The 27,668-nt window shown below is 38.9% G+C and overlaps 1 protein-coding gene and 1 long non-coding RNA gene across 14 annotated transcripts in view; one reads left to right on the top strand and one right to left on the bottom strand.

Annotated features, from left to right (window-relative positions):
• Positions 1–27,668, bottom strand: part of LOC126873465 (tubulin monoglutamylase TTLL4-like) — a 236,845-nt gene that overhangs the window by 63,179 nt on the left and 145,998 nt on the right. For all 8 annotated transcript variants that reach the window (XM_050634330.1, XM_050634322.1, XM_050634326.1 and 5 more), the window contains one exon: positions 17,920–17,953. The gene's annotated coding sequence lies outside the window, so the exon portion shown is untranslated. The remainder of the gene's footprint in view (positions 1–17,919; positions 17,954–27,668) is intronic.
• On the top strand, positions 1,281–12,198 carry LOC126873469 (uncharacterized). Of its 6 annotated transcripts, none has more exons than XR_007692410.1 (3): positions 1,282–9,865; positions 9,956–10,061; positions 10,298–12,198. It is a non-coding gene; the product is annotated as an uncharacterized LOC126873469 (long non-coding RNA). The 6 variants fall into 6 exon arrangements; XR_007692414.1 differs by having other exon boundaries at positions 1,284–9,237; positions 9,355–10,061; XR_007692412.1 differs by having other exon boundaries at positions 1,286–9,447; positions 9,517–10,061.

Genomic DNA, 27,668 nt, shown 5'->3' on the forward strand with positions numbered 1-27,668 from the left:
TTCGTATATTTTCTTCCGTTCGATCGAGATTTCTTAATATCGTTCGAGAAAACGGTTTAATTAATTTATTAAAAACACTCTCGGTTAATATACAACGATAGCGAACCACGCTGCTGCATTTCATATTATCGTATTACATTACGGTGATAATAGAGTATTGGAGAGGAAGCAAAGGGTAATCGGATATTGCGGAGAAAAGTAAAAAAAAAAAAAAAAAGAAAAAAGGAGAGGAAGGAAGAATATGAAATAACGAGGCGGAGGCTTAATTAAGAAATGCCGAAAATGCCCCGGTGCTTTATATTTATTGTTTTATTGCTACTCATTTCTAAAACATAACCCGCGGCTACCTGTCTAAAGAAAAGAACACCCGTTTAATTCCCTTCTTTCTCTTTTTGTGAATTATGGAGTGTAGATGGAAATGTGGATGGTGATTTTTATGGCGGTGCAGGATACGTGAGCGGTGGTTGGAATAATTACGATGCAATTTGGTTACGTATCAAGGGGCTTACGGCGGGGTTCTAATTTTTATGCCGCGGAAACAACCCGATGATGATACGGCTAACGCTAAAACCTCAAACAAGAGGCTCGCAATTATCTATTCCTTTTATTCGTTTTTTTTTTTTTCCTTCAAAGTTTTGAAACCGCTCGTTTCGGTGACACTATAATTTATTTCGCTATACTTCAGTGTTGTTATATATTACGTTTCGGTGCTATGTATTATGCTGCATGTTCCTTATGTAAAATATTCTTCCTTTCACGTTACGTCAATTTTTATCTTCCTATCGACCGTCGTACTTTCCTACGAATCCTACGAATAAAGAGAATTTCACGCGCGAGAAAGGGAACTTTTATGAGACGACTTAATCGAAATTGATAAACCGTTCGATCAATCGTTCCAGAGACAATTTTCTATGGTAATTCGGATGCAATATTTCACGATAAACGTCGAATTTATAGAGAGGATTAAACAATGAGAGGAATAATTTAAAGAAGAAATAACACAAAATGACAGGGTACAATACGCTGAGAATAAACATGCTTATAAAATACCACTTTCTCGATATAAAAATTCACGTGCAACGACAACGTATTCTCAGAGAATTACATCGCGCCAGCGAGTTTCTCGTTACGTAAATTATGGAATCACGTTAAAGAAGATAAGTTATCTGCTCTTAACGAACGCTGAAATAGCGTTTTTCAGAAACACGTGGATCTTTCTCAAAGGAAATAGAGGAAAAAGGGGGAATCAATTTAAACCGCTTAATATTGCCTACCAAAGAGAGCGTATCTCTTCCGAAACCCTTTTCTCAGGACCCAAAATGAAGAAGACATTGGAGGCGCTAATTTATGGCGACTGGGCCGACGCGCCTAACTAAAAACCTCGCTTACATCCTCATTTGAATGCGTAAATCGGCCTGTTCCACGCATTCCGGCCATCTTTTTGGCCAATTAACGAATCTGAAAATCTCCACAGCTTTCGATTACTTTTCTAGACAGCGTAACCTAGTTCCAAAATGATCTAAGCACTGACTGGCATCGACTAAGCAGCCTGTAGCGTTGCAAGGGAGGAACGCGAGACGAAGAGGAGAGAAAGGGAAAAATAGAAAGAGAGGGAAAGGAAGAAGGAGGAGATGAGAAGAATGGAACGAGGAAGGGGTGAAAAAATGGGAATGCAATGTGGCTCATTAACGCTCGTAAAGGCGTTCGTGATGGCGCCGATCGCCAACAACGGCACACTTGCGCCCTCAGGCCTGTAATCACGGAACTTATAATAATCTAGTATCCTCGTTCCTGCTGGCCGACTGTAACGACTCGAAATTACAAGCGATATCAATTTTATAGTTATAACACGAGCCGTAATCAGACCTGGTGCTGTCCCAAACGTCCGACTCGTCGTTCACGGAATGATCGCGACTCTTGCCAAGGTCGCATCATTGGTAAAATTCAGCATCGTTCTCCTTTGGCAAAGTAGAATCGTCGTTTTCTAGTCAGACTAGTTCTTCTGTACACTTCGACTCAGATACGTCGGTTTATCTGTTATTTCCGATTGTTGAGGCGATCAGACGTAGTTAACAGAGGAACGCACGGATAAATCGTAAAGTAGAAAATATATGTCGGAGTCAGGTTGACATTTTGGCATTTACCGTTGCGGATGTAGTTAATATTTATCGCTACAAACGTGGACACTACAAGAGGCTATGAGTAATGGCGATAGGATGGTCGAGATGATGGTGACAACGAATTCAGGTTCGATAACGAATCCACGGTCCACGGGATGACGAGTACCAACGTAATACACGATTCGGATAACTCAATTAGCAATTCGTCCAACGACTAACTAACTAACTAACTAACTAACTAACTCGTAATACAAATGAAACTGCAGTTATATATTCCTGTCCCCACTTCTCGGGGGACATCTTTGTTTTTAAGGAGAGCCATATGATCATTCCATACCTCTGTCAGGTACACGTCCCTTCCGTGACCGTGGCTATGTCACTTCGAGCCCGAATCCATCGTCATAAAGTCAGATTTGAACATTAAAACTATTTCTTATTTTTATTACTTAAGTGTAGCTATAGTAAAAGTCTGGACTAGGATATTGGGGGTTTTATCAACATACCATTTTCATCTCCGACATATATTTTAATACAGAAGTGTAAGCACAAGTAGGGATATAATTTGAGCTGGTCCCGATTCGCACGCTAACAGCGTTACCCTATAACTGAAAACCCCGAAGCCATCGTCGCCTGTCTACCGTCTGTGGTCTGCCTTCGTCTATCGTCTAACGCTGTCGATGGCTTCAGTGCTTGAGAAAACTAAAAAGATGTAGAGTTTTCTTAGAAGTGGTGACCACTTCAACACTGGTGGAACTATTGGGTTGGCAACTAAGTGATTGCGGATTTTGTCATTAGATGGTACTGACAAAGCCCGCAATCACTCAGATGCCAATGACGAATTTTAATTACACTTTATGCGAAGGCCACAGGAAAATTATATGACGCGTCGTGTGTTGCTGATTTTCTTACTTTATGCCACTTTGGCGGCTGACAACATGTCCGTATAACACACGTAGCAATGACGATAATAACAAACAGTGATAAGTAGCATTATTTTGGAAGAATAATAACTCGTGTTGCGACTGTGAACCATGGACACCAAATAGTATTTGTAGGAAGAGTCAACGAGCAAATACTTCGTAAATTATATCGATATTTAAAAGGTATCTATTGGGCAGTAGAACTCTGACTGTCTGGTCGAAGCGTTTACGATTCCTTGGTGAAACAGGCAATCCATTTATCGGTTTTGTGTAAGAGGAGAATTGGATAACAGCGGAATGAATAGTTAAATGGAGAATTGTTGTAAGTATTTATTGGCTTAGGACACCTGCTGATGACGTAGAAAAACATGATAAGTGACCGAGATATTCGATAAGCTGATTAATTGGACTAGAATTCCGTACTCTTGCAAGGATAATGATTCAGGTATAAGAAGAGAGATAGTTTCGAAACTATTTGGAGAAAGATTAGATAGAAAATCTTCGACGCTAGTAAAAATTTCAATTTGACTATTCAAATTATTTAATCGTAGAAAAGGAATGTAATTGGAAACCAGTAGGATTTAGTCTTTTAATTTACCAATTTACGATACTGTGAAAATATTAACAATTTATTTATTGTAAAAAGTCGATGGTTGATACGAATGACCGTAACTGGAGAACAGAATATTAGATCGACTAGCGAAGTTAACTGAAACGGCAATCCTTTGTTCCAAATCCGACGTACATCGCTGCGTTAAGATCGCAGATTTTACGCGAGGGTCTCTCATACTCGAAATTAATTTTTCTCAAAATTTGAGATTAGCCTTTCGAAGCCAATTTCGAGCTCTACCCAACGACTACCTCAAAAGAAATTTTCTAATTAAAAGAAGAGAAGATCCGAGTTAGCCTGTTCGTTCCTCGACAATAAATTTCCATCAATCTACGAAAGACAAGACAGAACCAGGACGAGAAACCCTGAAGAAATGCAGCAGACAGCTATCGAAGAGACATCTCCTCGAAGACCGGCGAATAACACGAACATCATCGTGCATCGATAATTGAACGCGGCTATACTTGCAGAAGACCGTGCGTCAGTTAGCGATGAGGTCTGCGCAAACTGCCTCCAATTATGTCCTTTACTGTCGATACGTTGCCAACATAAATTCCTTGCCGGCCCTAAAAAGGAGAGGACGAACCGAGCAATCACTGCCTCGTCGCTTCGAAACGGCCCACTTCCCCGAAGCTAATTGTTCCTTGAAATATATCGTTTAATTTGTATTTATTATAAGGCTCCCGTGGTGCAGGGTTGGCTGGCGAGCAAATAGCAAGGAAGATACACTGTCGAAGGAATACGAGAATATAAGAGACGCGATAATTAATATAAATAGCGATGGGCGCAAGCAACTGGTAATAGCGCAAGCAGCGAACTTGAACGTTGGATTCGAGAAGTCTGTGTTATTTGGAAAGAAAGAATCGGTTACTTTCAAGAAGATTCGAACTTCAACGCAACAGACTCGGGCCCTGTACGAATACTTTGAGAAATGAAATCGCTCAGTTGCCAATCCAATAGTTTAGCGTCGACGTGCCCGTAAGCAGATTTCCGAAAGTTGCGAGTGCTCGTTCCGAGGTTGGAAAACAGCTTGTGAAGATTGCGAATACTTCGCCAAGATACGATGAACGAACTTGCGGAGCTAATAAATGTAACGAATCGACAGATAGATGGATTGGCAACTAAGTGATTGTAGATTTTGTCAATGCCACCTAATGACATTGTATTGGAATCTGATGAAGCAAATCTTGGATGTTGGGCTTGATTCGGATTTGTAAGTATTTGTATCGAACTTAATCCCATCGCTACATGTAAAAAAGAGAGAGAGAGAAAGAAATGTAAGGGTAAAACGGATGGAGCGGATAATTAGAAAATGAAACTGAGCTCTGCACGAATTGAGAACTCGTTCTGGGCTCCCATTATGTTTGTTAAGCTCCTGGAAGCCGACTCGCGTGCAATTTTTTGCGCCTGCTCTTGAAAAGTCGATTAACCCGGCACGGCGGCCGACATTCAAATGAAAAAACAAATCCTGCTCGCTTACTGTCCAATGATATATATATTTTGCAGATTTTTCATCCTCCTTCTTCTGTCTCTTTTTTTCGCTGGTATTTTAGTTTTTTTCAGAGATTAAACCTAACCCAATTCGTTTTACACTATATGTGCCGAGACGTAACTTGCGTGCAAAATCTATTTGCACATTGCACGAGTTTATCATAGTTTGACACGGTCTGTTTCTCATCAATTTATATAGCAATGATATACCAATATATAATTTCCATGTAACATTTATTTGTACATTATACAACTCTCTAATTGTATTCGCATGTTGTTTAGCTTTGCCCGTGTACTCTATTACGAAAATCCTTTTTTTAACTGCTACGATTAGTAATTAACGTGCCGTATTAAAACGTAATTCGATACGCAAGTGCTTAATGTAACGCAACTAGACGATTTCAAACGTCATTAGATATTCCAACATTTACATTTACTCGCGTGCGATAAATTTAAACTACCATTAATTCGAACCATTTATTCCCGAATACTAATCAGACTGGCGTGATAATTACGAACTAAATCAAATTCAACTCACGGCGTAAGATATTCGCCGCAGCGTGTGTGCTTCTCCGCGTCGCCCTAAAAATACGCTGTTTCTATTTCCATTCAAATCCCCCACCGTGCCAACAGAATCTCCTCTTGCAACACGCAACGCGTTCTGTTCTCCGAATCGGGCGTCGCGACGCCCGCGCTTTTTCGGTGGCCGCGCACGAGTAGGCGCCGGCGCCGTCGACCACAGCTGCCTTTCTGCGAGCCTGATAACGGGGGCTGCTCGCAAGCAACCGCCTGGGTGCTTCGTCTTACCGAAAGCTCTCTGAAATCGTCTCGCTTTCCTCCCTTTTTTCCTTACCGACGAAAAGGAATCGCCACCGAGAACCTCGTCGAGGAAATATCTTGACGAACGACCCTGCCACCCCCAGCAGGGGGTGGACAATCGTTCGGATGCTCGCTTTCCTGTCGAAACAACCAATACGCGTTCGTGGATGCGTGACCACGCTTCTATACACTGCGGGGACGATTGCAACCTGTATCGTTCGTCCGTCCTTCTTCCACCCTCGTTTCGTGAATATGCATAGAGCTGTGGTGGTTCGTTGTTCCTTTGTGTCGACCGTGGCTTTCGTTACGTTTTGTTATTGGCAGCCAGGACCGATATAACTGCCACGTGTTCTCCTGATAGGGCGGCGTGACACGCCCAGATCGACACCCTGTTTTCGATACTGTGAATGATATCGCTGGTTGGGGAATAAGACCATCGATGGCGATTATTCACTAACAAGCTACAATTTAATATATTCTGTGTTCTGCATTTATGTTTCAGACGACTAATTTTATATTAAATGTCGTAAGAAACGCGACTGTTAATTTGGAATAATTTTAAAGCAATGCTTGTACGATAATTACATTGTAAAAGTAGGAATGATAAATCCGTGGGAAATTTCTTTTAAGGAATTTCATTTTCTAGGTGCGTGTATCTCGTTCGCGGGAAGTGGTTATTCTCCCTTAGATTCTGATTTCCCGAATTTCCTTTGTGGGCTGTGCGTGGGCAATTTCCAGAGTAGTTTTCCTGCGTTTGATTTAAAAAATGGAATTAAAATAGGATTAAATGGAAAATAGGATACGTGGCATGGGATAGAGGGCGAGGAATATAAAGAAGGAATCTAGTCGTATAGGTTAGGTAATGTAGAATGTGGAATGCCAGTATTGGATTGTGTGTGTTAAATATAGAGAGCACAAGATTTGGGAAATTAAACAAGGAACACTAATGTAAAATATCATGGCAGAAATTCATGAAGCTTATTGAGTAAAATAATGATCAGCTAAAGTGAAAACAATTTGCGCCTGCATTATATAGTAACCTTCATATAAGATATTTTTTACTACACTGATAGCAATCATTTACTCATTGTGTAATTACCTACTTGCGTAATTATGCTTTTCCGTGCTACTTGCTTTTTAAACTTCCTTTCATCTACCTGACCTACATCACAGACGCGTTGAGTGATTATATTGAGGAGCTTCGATTAATTGTAATTATTTGCCTCATAAATAAAAGAAATGTGATTTATGGAAGGTTAGCTGCTATTACGAGGATCTGAACGTCCTTAAACGTTATAAATATAACGTTACAAACGTTATCACGTTATTTCGAGCTGCACACGGCGTTAAGTGTCTCAAAATTAATAATTTTCAATTTTCTTCAACCTGATAATTGTAACTTATGGATCGATATTCTTAGTTCTTCTTGGACTACCTTAAAACCATAACATTTTGACAATTAACGTATTTGTATTGTTTCCATCTCAACGTAGCAGTTAAGAAAAATTGTGATTATTAGGTGAGTTTCGGATGAAAATTGATTTGAAAACGTTAGCGTTGGTTCGATTATCTGGGAATATGTAATTTCTTGCTGAAGTTTATAACGCAACAGATAATTGACGTAAAACGATGATAAATGACGTGAAAGACTCATAAGTTTTTAATAAACATATGTAAAGTACGTAGTTGTTAATTTGATGTATCTAATTGAGATTAATAGCATAGTTATTTAAAATATAATAATTATAGTAAACCTAGTAATATATATTTTTATTAAACACATAAATACGATGTTTAATTCTAATATCGCACTAGATATACATTGCCTATAAATTTAGATAAACTACTGTAATAAATAATTAAAAATAAATTAGTTACGTTATACGCATACGCGAGCGATAGAAGAAGTCGACCGAGGTACTGTGTCTGTCCATGACGTTCTTGTACTACTTCCCTCTTTATCCTTTGTTCCGACAGAAAGGCAGGAACTCATAAGGCTTCTTTGAACGATAAAGCAATTTTCCTGCTGTCTACTTTCTAAGCATTCCCTTTATATGTTTCATACGATCCTGGTAAAAAATTCTTACGTGCGACGCCAATGGCAAAAATGTTGGCTTCGATTGGAAATGCTGCGCAAGTCCGCTACAATTTATCTGCCAATGATGTTACTTCGACAAAGGAAGCGCATTAAAAATTGATCGTTGTTCGTACAGAATGTGTTCGTGAATATATTTGTTAGAATATTTTTATCGATTAATTTCATCGAAAATCTAGTTGTGCTTCGAAGTAAACCGTTATATAAAATAGTACTGACAAATATACAACGAGCGAGAGAAAATTCTTGAAAAATAATCGATACACGAACATACGATCTGTGTTGGCAGATTTTAATTTGAGATATGCGTAAGAAATGAGAAAATATGATACGATATATCATACCTAACAGCGGTTTAATTAACACCGCACGAATCGAAAATTCATCGACCAACGCCCAAAATAAGCAGAAAATCGCAAAATAAAATCTTCAAAATGAAAAATCCTAAGAACCAAGGAGGCTGTCGAAATACGTGAAAACGTTTGCAAAATAAAATCGTTGAAATGAAAAATCCAAAGAACCGAGGAAAGAACAGAAGCTAAGGGGCTCAAATATTCTCGTGCACGTTCCTGAAGAAGGGTTGCAGCGTCGGGATGCCGACATCACATGATGGGCGCCTGGTGCGGCGCCAGCTCGTCTCTCGACCTGCGTGATCGTGGTCGCACAGGTGTGCTCGCACCCTTCGCCCCGAACAACGCGATATCCTAAGCTGAAAGACGTTACGTCGGTCAGTAGACGATCGAAACATCATGTCGACGTTTGCAAAGGGTCGACGTGTCGATGATCCCGATGAGAGCTGCCCACCTGTCGCTCACCGCTTGTCGCGGCTCGGTCACAACGGGTTTCGCGAACCGGCTAACAGAAACGCGACGAAGCTCGAGGACTCGGCGCCGCGACGCTGGCCGACGCCGACGTAGTGGACGACGTCTTGTGGCGCCAGTCCTCGGGCATCGCGACGCTATGCCAGGAGACCAGACTCCGATGCGAGTTAGTTGGCTCTTCTCCAATGCGTCTGGGTTTAGGTGGAGGACTTGCCGAAGTGACACTGATTATTAATCATTGACTTACAGCTTTGAAGATGAAACTAAGCTCTCTGATTATGATGTGATTATTAATATCTGTGATTTGTAACTATAGTTCGTATAGATATGTAGCTATAATTAAAGACGATGTTAAATCGAGGTCGGTGAAGTGAGATTGATTATTAATCATCGACTTAGGGCTTTGGATATGAAGCTAAGTTCTTTGGTTATGATATTATTAATAGTCGGATTATTGATCTGCGATTTGTAATTATAGGTCGTATAGATACGTAGTTATAATTAAAGACGATCGTAATTCGAGATTGCTGAAGTGAAATTGATTATTAATCACTGACTTACGGATCTGCAGGTGAAACTACCCTCTTTGGTTATGACGTTATTAATAGTAGGATTATTGATTTGTGATTTGTAATTATAGGTCGTATAGATATGTAGTTATAATTAAAGACGATCGTAAATCGAGGTTGGTGAAGTGAGATTCTTTATTAATCATCGACTCACGGCTTTGGATATGAAGCTAAGTTCTTTGGTTGTGATATTATTTAATAGCTGGATTATAGATCTGTGATTTTTCATTATTGTTCGTACAGATATGTGATTATAATTAAAGATGACCGTGAATTGATATTGGTAATTAATCCATAAATTATAATGTAGGATATGTAACTGATCTCTTCAGATGTGTAATTAAAACAGTTGAATGTGTAATTAAAGAGTTTCTTATATAGATAACTATAATTAAAAGTGACGGTGAACTAAGATTAAATGTACGCTGGCGAGTTACGATTTACTTTTGAAATCAACTTTATTAATAGAACTTTCCATGTATAACTTATAAGTAAATATACTTTGTCTAGATAATTATAATAAAGACGATGATTGGTAACGGACCCTTGAGATACAGTTTTAGATGTGATATCAACTCGTTTAGTAACGGCGATATTAATAGCAGTATACTAACAAGTAACTAAATATAGATTTTATGTACAGATAATTTTAATTAAAGTAGTATGGTAAAAATAGATAAATGCATAGATCTAATTCTTTTCTTATAAAACAGAGTAAGTGTGTTCTATGAGTAAAATTACAAGTCCATTCATGTATGTTAGTATATTGAAATGTAATTATTTAATACTTAAATATAACAAATAATTTCATTATTATATTTTAATAAAATTGCATTTTGTAATTTTTAATAGAAGGAGACGAAAGAAGAAATGTTACTGCAATAAACAATTCAAAGAAGAAGAAATTGATTAACCTAAAGATGCGATTGAATAGTAGAAACTTAAACGTCACAGAAGATGCAAGTAGAAGCAGCCACTTCATACACAGCCATCGGTCTTCGAACTACTGATCGATGTCTGGCAAGAAACCAACCTCCGAAAGCTTCTTTCCACTAACGTTCAAAGTCAACTGTGCGGATTCAACTGTAGAAACTGTAGAAATGAGCATCAGGTAATCTCATAGACAAGTATAAAACGCAACAAACGATATATTCGTAATAACTCTCTATATTCTCCCGTAAATTTATTAAAATTGAATTCCACTTCCAAGCATTTCATACATAAAGCAACCAACAGCTCATTAATCGAACGCGTACCTGGTAAAACCTATTTTTAGACGAACTTCGATAAACCCGGCGAGCAAAAAGTCCGCTCGCATCGCGTTTCGAAATACCGCGCAGCATCCGCGATAAACCAGGCCGCAATCGCAACAAAGTCAGATCAATATTTCCCAAAAGAGACACGACCGCCCACCCACACAGAACACCGCAACACACCGATTCCCTAGCAGAGCCCTATATGCAGCGGAACACTGGAAAAAAATTGCCAAAACAAAAAACCCTCGATCGATACTGTTCGAACAGCGACACAGCCAGGCCTGGGGATTCTTGGGGCTGCACGCGACTTATATCGCGAACAATAAAAAGAACGTAAGCATCGTACGACGAGAACTCGGACGATTCCCCTAGGATATACCCTAGGATGCTAGTCAGAAGCTGTGGAAGAAGCACGTTACGGAGAAAGCGCCCCTGAGAAAGCTCAGCGGCGCCCTAGGCTCGCGACGCTTTATCCGGCGACTATAAACGCGTCGGATGAAAACGTCAGTCTCGACAACGTCTGACGAAGCTGCCCGTCAAACGGAAGACGTCGTCTGACGTACCATCGGAACAGGGGAACACGTTGAACGTGGAGGCTAGCGTAGCTTTGTCTAGGCGATAGCTTTTCATCGAGCTTTCCGCGTTCCAGGAAGCTTTCCGCGTTGTGGACGAGGGCCGAGAAGCAGATAAACGTTGTCAGAGGCCGCGCTGCGACGTCCTCCACGGCCAGGAGAACAACAGTCGACGAAAGGATCCTTGGCGTCTCCTACAGAGCGTCGCGACGAGCGTCGTTACGGCGAGGAATTGGAGCAGGAGAACAAAGCGCAGAGAGAGGTTGTCGGCGTCGCGACGCTGCTCGGGGTTAATTTTAGATATAGCGCGGGTGGGAAGCATCCAGGGCGACGCGAGGAACGCCCACGGCCGATGAGTGTGCGCGCTGAGACTCGTAGAGAGTCGATGGAATCGAGTAGGGTGAAGTTGCGATAGATAATTTGGATTGGTTGAGACTCGAGGGTGTGAAAGTTGTGTTAGCGTTCGTGTGAGATGATTAGAGTTGTGTGGTATATTTATACGTATATGTATAGCGAGATGATGTTGGTCTTTAACGTAGTAGGGTAAAAATGGAAAATATCGTGTGATTTTGTTGGAGTAAAGAAAAATTTAAAAAAAACGAGGAAACAAGTCAAATAATATGCTATGGTATCATAAAATATGTTAGGCTATCGAAAACGCATCTATTGATAGTCGCTACTTTTGAAGCTTCTGTTTGCTTCTGTTCGATACTTTTATTGTAAGTTTATGTCGAGTAGCTTATACGTATAAATTAATTATTTCTCTGCTTACTTGTTACTTGCTACTCGCTAAATTATAGTGGAAATTGTGTCATATAATCGATAAAGTACGTAATTAAAACAAGTGTTTTCACAATACGTAACTCGCCTATTGTATGTCTAAAGATCATATTACCATGCTAAATATATGCGTTTCTGCTGCTTTGAGGCTGTATACGTAACAACACATTCCCCTTCCCAACAAATTATACTTCACACTAGACGGAAAACGAAGCATTGGGAAAAGCTTCCTACTACAAATTTTCCTATCCACCAGTAACAATTCGAATAACCTCCACGGTTACATGAAACTCGAATCATAAACCTTTATTCCAATACATCTTAAACTCTTCAACGACTTTTCCTCTTTCTCCCGGGAAACCTATAAAAGACGATAATATTTCACCTGAATCTACAAATAGGCAAATGCAATCTCCACGCTTGCAAATTCGCTGAAAAACGTCGATCGATACGAAGGGAATTTATTCGAAAACTTGGACCAATATTTTTTTTTTTTTTTTTTTTTTTTTACGAACAGTCGCGTTTCCTTCGAAAGCGTCGCAGTTTTCGTTGACTCGCCGCTTCTCCGTGTTACCCATCCCAAAAGTTAGGAGAGCTTTCCACCTTCGTTGTTTTACCAGGGTTGTATGAAGATACGCCGGCTGACCTAAGGGAAGAACGTCTCCGAGAACTTAACGAGCTTTCGTAGCTTTTAGTCGGCAAGCGTCGCGACGCCATAGCAGGGTAACATGGTCGAAGGTGGACTAAGCGTCGACGAGAATATTGATTCGTTCTCCGTGGTTTTCTGCAGAACGCAAATGTTGCCTGGTGTTTTAGATAACGTCGAATTTTATCCGAAACTTTTGACAAAATTCATACTAAATCTACGTACGTCGTATAAAAGTGAATATCGAGGAATGTAATTAGGGAAAAATAAAAAAATATGGTGCGAAGGGACGAAAGATATCGAGAAACGATATCTAACGAAGAATAAGCCAAATATCATTATAATATTATTACTTCAGGATACAGAAATGTACGAGTGTGAACATTTCTGTTGATAGAATAACGTATTTCATAATAAAATAGATCAAATGAGTAGATTAAGTGAAAGAAAATTGTAGATAAATATTTCTTTGTGATTTACAGAATTTCGCGGTTTAGTGACTATTTGGTACTTTGATATTCTCATTGCGAATGTTTGCGCAGTTATTTGTCCATAACTGGGCAAATGAACAGGTACATTTCGCTTTAAAAACATCTCCGATCTGTGACTTACATTTGGGGTGACAAGGAAACAGCAAGGGTGAGAAACATACCTCGAGCTTTTCCTAGGAGCAAGTGTTACACGTGTAACTGACTGTTAGCAAATGGAATTATTGGATTATCTGGAAAATTCGTAGCTTTCTAACAGCCTGTCGATCTTATCACGTTGCGTATATTGTATTGGGTTGACAACTGTAGACAATTATTTTTTAACGCCAATCGACAAAGAAGGACATTATTTTTCGATAAGAAAGAAAGAGTTTACATTTTGTCAATAGATGGTATTGACAAAATCCGCAATCACTTAGTTGCCAATCCCATATATATTTGACGTCAACTGTAAACAATTATTTTTTTAATGCCAATCGACAAAAAAAGATATCATTTTTCGATAAGAAACAAAAACTTTACATTTCGAAGAAAAATGGGCAAAATGTATAGATATTCAATTATTCGTATTTCAGTAGAAAAAATTGCTGTACTTACAACGTGTAATTTATGTATTAATATGTAACTATAGCATACAATCTTGCTGGGAATTTTTCAAATAATTCAACAACATCCACGATATTCCTGTTACGAGAGATGCACAGAATTATTTAATTGAACTGTGATAGACGAGCATAAAAAAGGCACGCGTGTTACGTAAAACGTTTGAACGCGTAACCGGGTATACGTGAACGAACCGCGGCCTTGAGAGCTTTTCAATCGCAATTCCATAGCTCACTCACGCCTGACAAAAGGTGACGGCGCGCGCTGCGACCGGAAATTACCTCAGTCGGAAGTTTACTCCCGCGTGTGACGCGCGTTTACGACATTGCGCCGCTCTTCTTGTAATCTTTTGTGTAATCCCTTTTGATCGTCGCTCGACGCGCCCGATAATAGCGTGCAGCGCGGTAACACGCCCGTTTTTGCGCGATCTTACCATTCATTCGACATCCTGCATTTATCAACCGCGATAATTAGCCGTAAAATTGGCCCAAGAAAGGATTACTCGCGCGCGAGAACTCGTGTTTATGGAATTAGTCGAACAAGATTTCGAAAGTTGAAGATCGAGAATATTTACGATATCGAGAAATTTCGAGCTTTTACGTTTCGGTAACAAGATGCTTCTGCTATCAACAACGTCCTGTTACTCTTCGAACATTTTCAGAAAGTGCAGATGAAAATTGTTCGAGTTGTCGTATCGCTTAAATTAAACTTTGAAACGTTGCTGAAATTTTCAAAAAATGAAAGCAAAGATCAATTGAAATTTCTGCGAATTATCGCATCCTTTAAATCAAACGAGATATTCTTTTCTAAGGATAATAATTCCTGAAATTTTAAGCATTCAATTAGAAGGATTCCAGTCTTTAGAATCCAAGGAGGAACGTATCTGCTTGCAGAAAATTATTATAAAGTCTAAAGATTTTATATTTCTACGATGTTCCGCGAAAGGCAGACTAAATCGATATCGCGGGTCTGCACGGACCGTCTCATTCTACTTCGTCGTGAGCGGAGCCAATTCCCCTGTGAAATTCATACGCGATTGCTAACATTATACCGAAGAAAATTTGGGCTATTTGTATCTCCGAATTCTGCTCAACATTATTTCTTTATGTACTTCGACGCGTTAGGTTGTCCGGAAAGTTTCTTTCGTTTTATGAGGAAATAATAGATGCACAACATTTTTCGTTTTGTATTATTTTATCGAATTACGTATAATCCATTTTGTTCTATCGAACTAAGGATCACAACGTTCGACAGATTAGATTTCATGTTTGTATAAAGATGCGTCGTTGTAAAAGACGCGTCTGTAAAAGAAAGACACTTAATATTATTTTAACGGGGAAATAGAATTTTCTTTGTACAATCACCGTAAGATATTACGAAAGTTAAATTCATTTTACTACCAAGGGAATCCTATAATTGTTGCTTTTTCATTTCCTTTATTTCCTCGATATAACAAATATTTTGATATTCAAACATCGTCTGATTCGTCTTTGAATATTTTCTTCGCCGATTTCGTGGATTCTCGTGGATTTCGCACGGTATTGAATAAATAAACTCAAATATACGTTTTCATTAAGACGGCCCGTTAAAGAAAATTACGAGTGGCAGAATTTATACGTCGATTAACGTACACCCAATCGTATCTCTTGAAACCAACATAACGATAAATCGAATATGCTACGCGTGTACGTTTCACAAATTTCAGGCCATTAATACATAAATTTAAAAAATTCAATCTACCATTTTCATCAGCCACATGTACGCGATAATTAAACTACCAGGTAATTAGACCACGAGGTAATTAAGCACATGCGAACTTTAAATAATACCGCTGCAAAATCGTCGTAATTTACTTACAGATTGGTTTAATTAAATTGAAGCATCCTGTGCCAACAATCGATCAGAAACCATATATCGTGTGGTTCTTTCAGGTGCGATTTAACGACCGTACATTCTTAATTGAATTAACATTTAATCAATATCATGTATCAAACGTTAATAACGTCGACTTACTGTATTCATCGTACGTTTCAATAAAATATACTATAGCCGTGAAGCAATTATAAACGTCAGGGATTTACGCGTCAAAAGACCTTCCAGCGAAGAATGAAACCTGTTCCTGAATTACGACCGCCAACGTGTCGCATTTAGCATATTTTTACCCTTTTTCTCATTTTTCCCATTTGGAAAGTTTCGCGGTGCCTGCAGGTATAGAAAGGCAAACGTGCTTCGAATCGGAATAGCTTTTGAAACGAGAACGATAAGGCTGCGTCCTCACTGAGGCAACGACGAACAGATTTCGTTACTGTTCCATTGAACAAGTTGCTATACTCGACGGTTTCTCCATATTTCTCCGCGTGAAAAATCGCCAGTAAAAAGACATCGTTGCTTTTACCGTTGCTGTTTACTGTGAAAGTGATACAAATCGAAGAATAACGTTTGTTATAGATAAACTTTTTTATCGTTTGCTAGGTAATTCGTAAGTGATGATCACTGTCTCGAGAAAAGTATCTTTGTCGACTTTTGTGAATTTAAGCGGTGCAGTTAGTCACTTTCTTACTATGGGAAAGTAGTTTGTAAACGGGTGGAAAACGAAGAAAATGAAATAATTTGTATTATATTATATTTTTTATCGTAGATAATAAGATATCGTTTATTGTCAATTATTCTCTTATTATTCTTTATTTCCTATCTTTAGAGACTGCTTAGCTTAGGTTCGCATAGTTAATCAAGTTTCTATACACGTTTACGCTTAGTATTACATTTATTTAGCATACATACGCAGTAGTAGACACTTGCGTAATAGAACATTTATTTACAGAGAATTTATTTACTAGGTTATTACGTACTTGTTGCATTTATTAGAGACATTATGAAACAGTGTAACACTTGTATCAGCTTTTATAATTTATGGTTTAGATTTGCAGCTATTTCGTGTTACATGTACTTGTACCTGATAAACAAGTGTGTGAAATGAGATAAAACGTAGTTTCTACGAATATCCATCAAATTTTATCGATTAGGTCGTCCGAACAGTTTCTTCCGTTTCATAAGACGATAATAGATGAACAACAATTTCTGTTTTATATTATTTCATCGAATTAGGTATCGTCTATTTCGTTATATTTCTATTATTATGCTCGTGTATAATTTAATAAACTGATATAAAACAAAAAACTTTTCCAACAATATTTTCTTATCTGTCTTTCTCCATCAAAAATATAACATTCTTTCCATTGAAACTAATCAGATTTTTCCTCGCTAGTCAATACATTTAACGTTCAACCAAGAGCAAAGTTATAACCAAATATATCGATTGTCAAAAAGGTTGCGAACTTTCCCGACTATTCGATAACTATCGTATAGTATTTCAGACATACAGCAACAGCAATCGATGGAACATCCTCGTTTTGTTGCTTCAGTGAAAACGCAGTCTAAGCACGAAGAAACTGACGCGCGATTACCACGAGATGTGCGTATCCTTGGAATTTTCAGCGCGAGGCTAATTAGTTGTTGTGTAAATCATTTTAACGCGTATTAATTTCTCCACTTACGCGTATTTAATGGATAGCTACGATACAAGTGGAAGTGCACGTTGCCTGTTTTATATGCAGCCAAAGTGCGACCAATTTTCGTCGCGCGCCATAACTCGCTGAAAACGGACATCGTCTAAATATCTTTTTGTCTTTCGCAGATCGAGGATCGCAAGAGAAAATTCTGTGACATATATCTGGCAGTTTTAAACGTGTTTCCGGAGCTATACGATCATCGACGAGAAAATTGCTGATCTGACGATAGGCAGATCGAAAAATTTCAATGACACTGCTCGAGATAACGCGTTTCTTTATCCCAAAATATGTGCAGATGTCGAAGTCTATACGCTTTAAGCAAAATTTATATTTCCAAGTTACGCGTACGCATGAAAATGCTGTGTACCATTGAAAGAAAATTTATGAAAAATTTAGTGTTTTAGAAATTCATCGATTAGGGTATTGATTATTCCATCTGGTCAGCATAAATCGATAGTTTTCTACTTCTTTTCGAACTGGGTTAATTTCTACGCAAAATCCACTCGATTTTCGCAATGTATGTGCATAATATTCATAATATTAAAATGTTAGTTACTCACTTTTTAACAGCAGTCGTGACTGCTCACTATTCTCCTGTAACAAAGAAATAACGAAAGAGTTAATAATAAAGTAACGAGAGAACTTTTATACTCGAAACTACCGCACATATGACAACTTGTCTTTTCTTATTTTAACTGTAAACGACTGTTCTCCTCAATCGATTCGAGAAATCAATTTCGTAATTGTAAATATATCAAAAGTATCTTTATTCTGCAAATTTAACTCCCGATCGAAAGATAACATTCCAAATATTCTGTGATCTCTTCAAACTACAATTCCGCAATTCACAGTCATTGTAAAATCATCGTTTATTACTTCCGTGTCTCAGGAAGAAGATAAATCGATTTACGTGTAACATTTTTTACTCGAAATTATGCATACGCTAACGAAATCCTGCGAGTTACATTGTGCATATAATTTAGAATTAGAATTAGAAGAAATAAGAAGAAAAATGAAATGTAGGACAAAGATCATCCATTATCGAGTTAATTCAGAGACGATATAAACCGACTAAACAAAGCGCTATGAAAATGTCTTCTGTTCTTTGATGTGCTGTTAGTTTCAGCTTTAAAATAAATCGCGTCGATTTGCATTACACGCGACTGAAAACGCCGTGAATGGAGCTTTTTAACGAGGCCATTAAACGTGACACGAAAGACGAACGAAACGCGACCAGATAAATATCACCGGTTACCAACTTCCTGCTCGTTAATAGCCCAAAACATTTATGTGTCGTTATAAAAGACGACTGAGGATACAATAAACGAGCCGCGGGAGTAATTATGCTTAGTCTTAAATCTTTCTGTTATCGATACGAAATTAACGAGTTCGACATTATCGCACGATCATTAAAAACGCGTTCGACATAAGCACCGTTTCCTCTCAAGCGCCGCCATAAATTCTGCTAAACGGCTACCGGAGATTATGTTTACGTGTTGACGTTTATGCTGTAATTTTGCAAAAAAAAAAAAAAAAAAGAAAAAAAGAGCTGATCGAACCACGTCACTGTCTCTCTTACGATAAACTGTGTTATCTTTATTTTTACGAAGGCGTTACAACGATTTCACACACGTACTATAACGTGTTTCGCGTATATTTTTGATACACGAAACGGTTTGGTAATGTGGATTAAACGCGCACAAATTCTGTCGCAAATAAAGATAAGAAAGAGCCGTTTGGGATCGTTTCGCCTGCCAATTTAATTATTTAATTAGGAGGCTACGTGAAATATTTGGAAATTTCATTAGCGTTATAACGGGCCACGAGTGTCGCGATTATATCGATAAAATATTTATCGCGGACGGATGTTTACTAAAAAATCGCCACGTCGATATCAATTAAGACTTGTCAGCTATTTCGAAACGCCCCGTATCTCTTCTCTTCTTCAAATTCCGTATTTGAATGTTTCTTTCGTGTAATCGAGTGGCGTGAAAGTGAGAGGATGGACAAAATTCGGTTTATCATACTTCTCGCGTGTCATCTTTATACGTTGCATGGATAACGAGGATATAAAAATTCGTGCAAATCAGCAACAGTTTCTGACACTAGCTTATCGAATGTAAGCCAATACAAGAGATTAATGTTCTCCGCTTTAGCCGGTAATGATTCACCCGGTACATTCCAGCGACCTAAAAAAAAAATATTCCTCGAAACACGATCATCCTTTCAGACTTCCAATCTCATCCGCGCACCTGCAAATACTCAACCGGTTAACCCTGTGCAACAAGCAACCCTGCGCTTCCCTACAACTACATTACAGCAAGAGCAGAAAAACATTGGCAGAGAAGCGCGCAACTTCTGTTAGCTGTGTCTCCTATAGAGCGCGCAGCGCAAGTCCCTAAATTCACCAACGCTTTCGTTTAATATCCTTACATACTTATTCGATCCTGTCTCCTTTTTTGCATATCCTACGGAAAGAAGGAGAGAACGATGCTCGTACGTACGTCGCCAGTGGCCGAGGACCAAACGATTATTTTTCTCGTTTTATTCGTGCGAATTCAGCTCGCGGCGGGCGAGAGTGGCTGCGCCCATAAATTTTTGGAAAAAGAAAAAAATAGCAGCGGACCATGGAGGCTGTGTAACACGCGCCTCGGGAATTATTGCACAGCTTGAAACTTGTTGCTGCTAATTTTTTCGTCTGCTGCCCACCTTCCACAGTGTTCTTTCCGTCATATCTCGCGGCCGTTCAGCTCTCTTCTCATTCCCATTTCTTCTTCTTGTTGTCGGCTGCTGCTGGCGGAATAGCCGAGCGCAACGCGTATCCCGGTTGTTCCCTCGCCAGCGTGAGAGACGTTGTTGGACCAATCGGCCGTAGGCGATTTTCATATTCCTCTGCGTCGAAAAACGCGGCCGAAACTTATCTTTATATCGCGTGTTTTATGTATTGTATCTCGATTGATATTTATATTTGTAAGGCGACTTGCCTTAACGCGATACAGAGAAAAACCGAAGGCGGGTGACGAAACAGGATATACGTGGTGTGTCAGAATTAATAGGACTGCAAGTTCCGTGGGAACGTTTGTACGTCGTTTAACGAAAATCGTACGCTGTTCTCTTAAAGATACGAGTTCCGTTGAGAATGTACACCCTATACACCGCCAAAAGCGGTGCTTCCATTCTTGGAAACAGTGCTGCAATTTATTGCTGAATATAAATTGCTCGGTTACGATCTTCCGAACGTCGTCCAGAGTTCCAAAATGATAACCTTTGAAGTGGTTTTTGGTTTTTCAGGAAAGAAAACAGTCGTACGCTCTCGAATTTAGAGACTGTGCAACTACGACGATACGTTCGCTGATGAAAGACTCATTGGCAGAGAGAGAGAGAGAGAGAGAGAGAGAGAGAGAGCGGTGTGTAAGGCGTTCCATTTCCGTAACTCACACTTTTAAAAAATTCGATCGTCGAAAACGCGATGATACTGGGTTGGCAACTAAGTGATTGCGGATATTGTCATAAGGTGGTATTGAGAAACTCCGAAATCACTTAGTTGCCAACCCAATTAATCAATTTTCATTTCCATAGACGCGGAGATACATTTTCCAAAAATATTGCAAAATCGTAAAATTTATTTTTGCCAGCAACGCGTTAACGAAATAAGTGAAACGTGATTTCGCCTGCGGCTGGGGTTGAACTTTTATAAGGCTGCGTGCCCTCTGCTTCATTTTTGCCGGCAGAGAAAGCGACTTTAGCGAGTGTTTCGACTTCTTTGATTTTTGCAACAGACAGCCTAATCGAACGAGGATCAACTGGAAAGAGAAGGATACGCTGGCAAAAGGCGGCGTGTTCTTCCGCGGCGAAAGTGTGAAATTGTTTTCGGTAATCAAAGGCCAAGCACGATTTTTACCTTCGAGGTCTGTTCGAAGGTCTTCCTGTTCCATTCGGACAGGAAATGAAAGGATGATTTTCGGGTAGCGCCAGATTTATCGTGCTCATTCCCACTTGAATACAGTGTTTTAGGTTGAGGCTGTGTTCGGAAATTGTACCACGTTCGATGGTGGAATTGTCGGTTAGAAATCACTGCCTCGTACTCTTATTTGGGAGCCTGATTTTTCTTTTTTTTTTTTTTTTTTTTGTGAAAAAAGACCAAATAAAATTTGTTAAACTTTCAGTAACACGTGGTTTCGATATTCATCGAACTAATTGATATTTTGCGATATACGATAATTAAAAAATATTATTGTTATAATATGTACATTATATAAAATAATGCAATTTTTTGTATCGCGAGTGAACCTTTTGTCAGCCATCGATTTCTTTTATATCTTTTAAGATCGTGAAAGACAATTACTGTTACGCGCCTTGGCAGAGCTTTCTGCAGAATTTTTATTTCTTACATCGTTGTATTCTTTCGGCGAACATTCTTAACGTTTTAAATTCTCCAATGAAGCCAGATGAAATTCACCAAGTGCTAAAAACCAATCCGATCGTCCCGTTGATAGCATTCCTAAGAATGCTAATTATAGCGGTCGGCAAAGTGTTAAAGCGTGTAGCCTTTGCTTCGTACGCGGTACAACGCCGTCTAATTGGACGTTCTAATTATGCACATAAGTAAAATAGGATGGGACGATGAATAGAGTGCACGATACTCGTGGAGGATACGTGAGAAAAATGTTTCCGCGCTCTTCAACTGAAAATACAACTGCGAGTAATTAATTATGAGCGAGGTGCCATATATTTTGAAAAATGTACACGCTACGCGTAAGTTTTGTAGCAGAAAATTTATTCATGCGCGCGTATCTTTAAGTGGCAGAATACAGTGACACACGAAAGTATCGTCAGATGGAAAATATCGTGAGTCATTGTAAGATAAAGTGCAATTACTTGAGTCGATAAAAAAATGACTGGGATCAAGTAAAAATTTGTAAAATAAATTTTTAAATGAAAGAAAAATATTACAGAGCTGTCGAATTGCAGGCAATCTTTAATATAAAAGAAAACGTATAATGTGTGTTCGTGTTTGATAAAACACGATCGAAACGCAATAGTACGATATCTTGTGCCATTGTTTTTATGGCGAGTGAGAAAAAAAATTAAAATTGTAATGTACATCAGGTCCAAGAAATAAAAATTAAAGAGTATCGTTTCAGAGAGAGAGAGCGGCATCTCCTCGGGTCGAATCTTACCCATAATTACTTACCCTACGTGGCATAAATAAGGCTTCTGCAGATGTGCAGACTCTTCAAGAATACGGAAATCAGGTCCATAGCAAATTTTATTGGATAAAGATTAACATACGCTTAGAATGTGAAAAGTAGAATTGAATAAAATTATAGGAGAAAGATAGAAAGTATTTTATTGCATGATTTATGCATCTTTTTTACTTCGATGGCCGCACAATGACTCGGCAAACGAACACTTATTACAAAAATCGGAATTTTTCGAACATATTTGGATATTTGCCATAAAAATCTTAAATGATAATCCTTCGAGTTTAACATACGAAATGTTCGATTTTTCTAACGACAAACACATCGCAAGAAGCAAATAGTATCATTCGTGAGAGTATTTGTTAACGAAGCAAAGTATTGAGAAATTTGATCGAAAGCTGTGTACGTAAAATGAATTATTTTTGAGACGTAACGAGTAATCTTATTTGCGCGAGCGTCGTTTTTCTCGCTCAGCTTTCAGATTATATTTAATTGTGTGTAGCTCGTAAATTGAACACGAAATTTATGTTTCAATTTCACTGGGAGGCAAAGTGAAAGGAGCGGAATGAAATTTGATATGAATATTAATTACAACGTGATAAAGAGTTTTGTGTTTTCCACTTATAGTTTCACATTTCACTTTAAACGTATTTTAATCCTTTGTCAACGTTAAATATATATTTTAAACCTAACTCTACTAATCAGGTTGTCCGAACAGTTTCTTTCGTTTCACAAGATGATAATAGATGAACAACAATTTCTATTTTATATTATTTTATCGAATTAGGTATCGTCCATTTCGTTATATTTCTATTATTATGTTCGTGAATAATTCAATAAATTAATATAAAACAAAGAACATTGCGCGTCTATTATTTCCTTATGAAACGAAAGCAACTTTCCGGACAACCTAATACTTAGAATTCTTCCGTAAATAGATCGTAACATAATTATCGTAACGATGTGTCCAATAAAGTTACCTGCAAATTTAATATTATCGTGAAATATTTAGCATAATTCAATTACGTTTGTTTGGAATATCGGCGAACTTATAGTTAAATATTATATCACACACGCGTATGTAAAATCAGTTACTTCTCTTTTATTTATTCAACGTGCTTACTCTCAGCTGTCTCATAATAGGACCATAATTATAGCTGTTACGTGCCATTAGCAGTGAAGACTCGCGTGCAACTTTACGCAAGAATTTGCGTAGCACCGGCAATGCGCTTAACGCAACGAAGCGAGCAAATACTAACATAATATTTCAGCCAGACGGATAATCATCAAATAAAAACAATATCCTTAAAGCAATAAAAATTGTTAAAACGCGCGAAAACGCTCGCCGAACGTAAGAATACGTGAAATAATTCTCAATGCTCGTTTTTCTGAACGTTCAAAACTTTACTCGGCCATATAATATTAATAAAAATGACAATGTTAGATCAACATGATTTAGCATGGTGCGAGTATTTGTATCCAAAGGAATTTTAACTAACATTTAATAGCAAAGCCACGCTGCGTAAAAGAAGATAGAAGGAAGGAACGCTATTTATTATCGTCTACGTATTTATTTAAAGGATGGCACAAGTCATAAGCTGTCTATCTGGTCGAAGTCTTCTCTACGTCACTTTATACGATACGTGTAATTATCGAGCATTAATCACGAACAACCGACTCAATCGCAAAGGACCATTAATTTCGCATTATAATGTTACGAGGATCTTCGAAAATGGTACGTGAACTTGTTGTTTATTATATCCGTCGCTATCAGCAAACTCGAATCTCCACACGCACGATTTTCATCCAACTAAATTTCTTACAATTTTCATCATTTTTTTTTATCTAATGACGTTCTTATTTGTTTGTCCAACGATCGTTGACAGTTTGTTACCAAAATAAAAGACCCTAGTTTTCCAATCAAAATACATACGATTATCAAAGAATGTTCACATATCGGTGTTGTCATAATCCAAATTGTACCGTGTCATAGATAAGAAAAAATTCGTTATAAACCGCGATGCGAAGATGGAGCGGTGGAATTCATCGGGCGCTACACGTTCCATATACAAAGAGCAAGAGGCGGTAAGGGCCGCGTACCGATTGACCGGAATAAAATATCGACGCGTCGAAAGTCCGAAGACGGGTACGACGGTCCCCTTTTCGACGGTATATACGAGGTAATTACGGTGAAAATAACGACGGTCGCGTTACCGGGGCACCGCGAGTCGAGAGCGTAGACACGAAAATAATGACGACCAGGATAATGATGATGAACGCACGGAAAGAGAAAGGCTGTGCGAAACGAGGCACAGAGGCGAGGCCAAAGCCCCGGCCAAACAGTTTCAAAGTCAAACAAATGGAAAGAAAAGTAAGTACGACACGGGGATAGAAAGAAGGGGCACCCAAGGTGCCGCGTGTGGGGTACCGCTTTGTGGTGGTGGGAGAACGTGGATCAACGTGTGGAGAAAAAGGGGGATAAAGAGAAGACCAAAGGGGGGTCCTGAAAGGACCCAACTGGCCGACCAATAGCGTCTAAGCAACTATCACGAAGGTGTGGTGGAAGCTCTGGGCCTGATCCACTCTTCTTTCGTCTCGACCAATCGCGATCTGGCGGCAGTAAGGCCCGTTTCCGTCAGGCTCCAATTGCTCCGCGTCTTTTACGAGCAATCACAATAGTTTACTGGCCCCGTGGAAATAAAACTGCTATTCCGTGCCAAGACACTCTGCTCTTTATGTGTACACCTTCTCTTCCTCTTCCCCCTCTCTTTCTTTTCTTTTCTTTTTTTCTTTTTTTTAACTCTTCTCCTAACTTCAGAGCTCAGGAGTTTCAACAACAGAAGATAGTCTGACGTTTAGGATATTTGTTGAGATAATTTCGGTCAGTACGTTATTGTTGTTCCGTGCTATGGAAGGTTGTAAAATCGTGCAGACAGTATGTGCCTGTCGTAGCAATCGTTCGTGCTCGCATGTCATTTATAAGTCACTTTCAAGGGATACTAAATTAGGTACCCGTATGTTGCAAAGTGCATGAGTTATATGGTATAGGTCCTTCTAACGTACGCACGCGCGTGCACGTGTCTTCTTTTATATACGTTCAAAACCTGTGCTATTCTCTGGTAAGTCAGCGACAAAAACAACGAACGTTTAGCTAGTTGGGAGGGTTAAGGTCGATGGCGATGGTCCTTGCGACTTCGCGAGCCCGGCATCGATGTATTACGAAACGTGCTATTAGAAATGAAAACTAGAGAAACTAGGTGCAAAAGAATTTATGCTTTTTCACCGTCTATCTGAGAGAAAATTTCTGAAAGATAACGACTATAAGATCTGATAAGATTATTTTTGAAAGTAACTGTCACTCGCGATTCTCAAACGAACACCTGTCTTAAGGCAAGATAGGATTATCGGACTCGAGCTAAGTGATGGCTCATAGAAATCCACAATCTAATGCAAAAGCGGCGTGAGTCGATCTTTTGCATATTTGATTTAGCAGAGCATATTGTCGAAAGCCTACTCTTGGTTCTGTGTCGCGTAAGTACATTTAATTAGTTTCTCGGTAGCCTTGATTAAGCGAGAATCGTCCGCTCGTCTCCTTACGGAATTTTTAATTTATCTCTCGTATCGTGCAATAATCAACTTTTCTGACTTACACCATCTTTGCATGAAACGACTCGTATCGGGTTGGCAACTAAGTGATCGCGGATTTTGTAATTACCACCTAATGAGAAAATCCGCAATCGCTTAGTTGCCAAGCCAACATATCGAAGACTAATGGCGTCTCTCGATAAACGTGAATTTCGATTATTCCGCGCAAAGTTCAACATTAAATTCACAAACGTAAAAGTTTAGAATTACTCGAATAACCCTGTCGTGCAAATGGACATACGCCTAAGGATAGAGGCAAAGGGCTGTTCTTGTCGTATCGCGTGAAAACATCGCACAGCTCGCGGGCAGATGCCAGAAGAGCATCTTGGTTAGTCGTTCTGCACGGATCGGCTTTGTGAAACGACGTTTCACTTTTAGCCTCACGTGTTTACCTCGATAATCGTGATCAACCGTCCAAGTGAACAGTGTATACATTGTTACAAGTCGCGCGCCGGTATATAATTTCCTCGCAGCCGTACCGATTATCGGGTTCTGTCTTCGACGACTCGAGACACAGCCACTTACGCATGAACGAGGTAACCTTGGGACCGGATCTGCCCCGGTATTGAAGACACAGTTTAATCCTTGTCTCGTGAAAACGTCCACGTTCCTTTGAGACGCTTTTTACGAAGGGAATGAAGAATGGAGAAGAGATCGAGCTGGTATCGCATTCGCGAGACTGTTTCGACGTTTCGTCGGATGTGATAGCGCTGTAAGGTAGCTTCGAGTTTTGCAGATAAATTACCTATAAGTAAAAATGGCAAAGGAATGTCACAATAGAATTTTAATTTGTTGAATGAGACAATTCTATAGTGTGTTTTAACTTAGTTTTGCAGATAAATTGCGAGGGTTTAATTTGAAAGTGAAAATGGCAAAGGAATGTCACAGTAGAATCTTAATTTGTGGGACGACGATTCTATAGCGTGTTTTAGTTTAGTTTTGCAGATAATTCGCAAGTGAAAATGACAAAGGAATGTCACAATAGAATTTTATTTTGTTGGACAACGATTCTATAGTATGTTTTAATTTAGTTTTGCAGATAAATTGCGAGGGTTTAATTTGCAAGTGAAAATGGCAAAAGAATGTCACAGTAGAATCTTAATTTGTGGGACGACGATTCTATAGCGTGTTTTAGTTTAGTTTTGCAGATAATTCGCAAGTGGAAATGGCGAAGGAATGTCACAATAGAATTTTATTTTGTTGGACGACGATTCTATAGCGCGTTCTAGAAGTTTCGCGGAATAAGAAATAAGAAAAGAGCGTCAAAATGGAATTACGTTTCGTTGGAGGTTTTGTGAAACACGAGGGCTCTAGTTGCGTAAGAAGGAACCGTCTCACGATACTTTTAGGATTTTAGAATCGGCGAATTTAGAGACGAAGCGTGAGTTACGTGCAACTTGAAAGTTGATATACATCGTCCTGCTCTTATGCGATATTAAATACATACAATATCAAATATA

This window comes from Bombus huntii, chromosome 14 (genome assembly GCF_024542735.1).
Source record: "Bombus huntii isolate Logan2020A chromosome 14, iyBomHunt1.1, whole genome shotgun sequence".
Lineage (NCBI taxonomy): Eukaryota > Metazoa > Arthropoda > Insecta > Hymenoptera > Apidae > Bombus > Bombus huntii.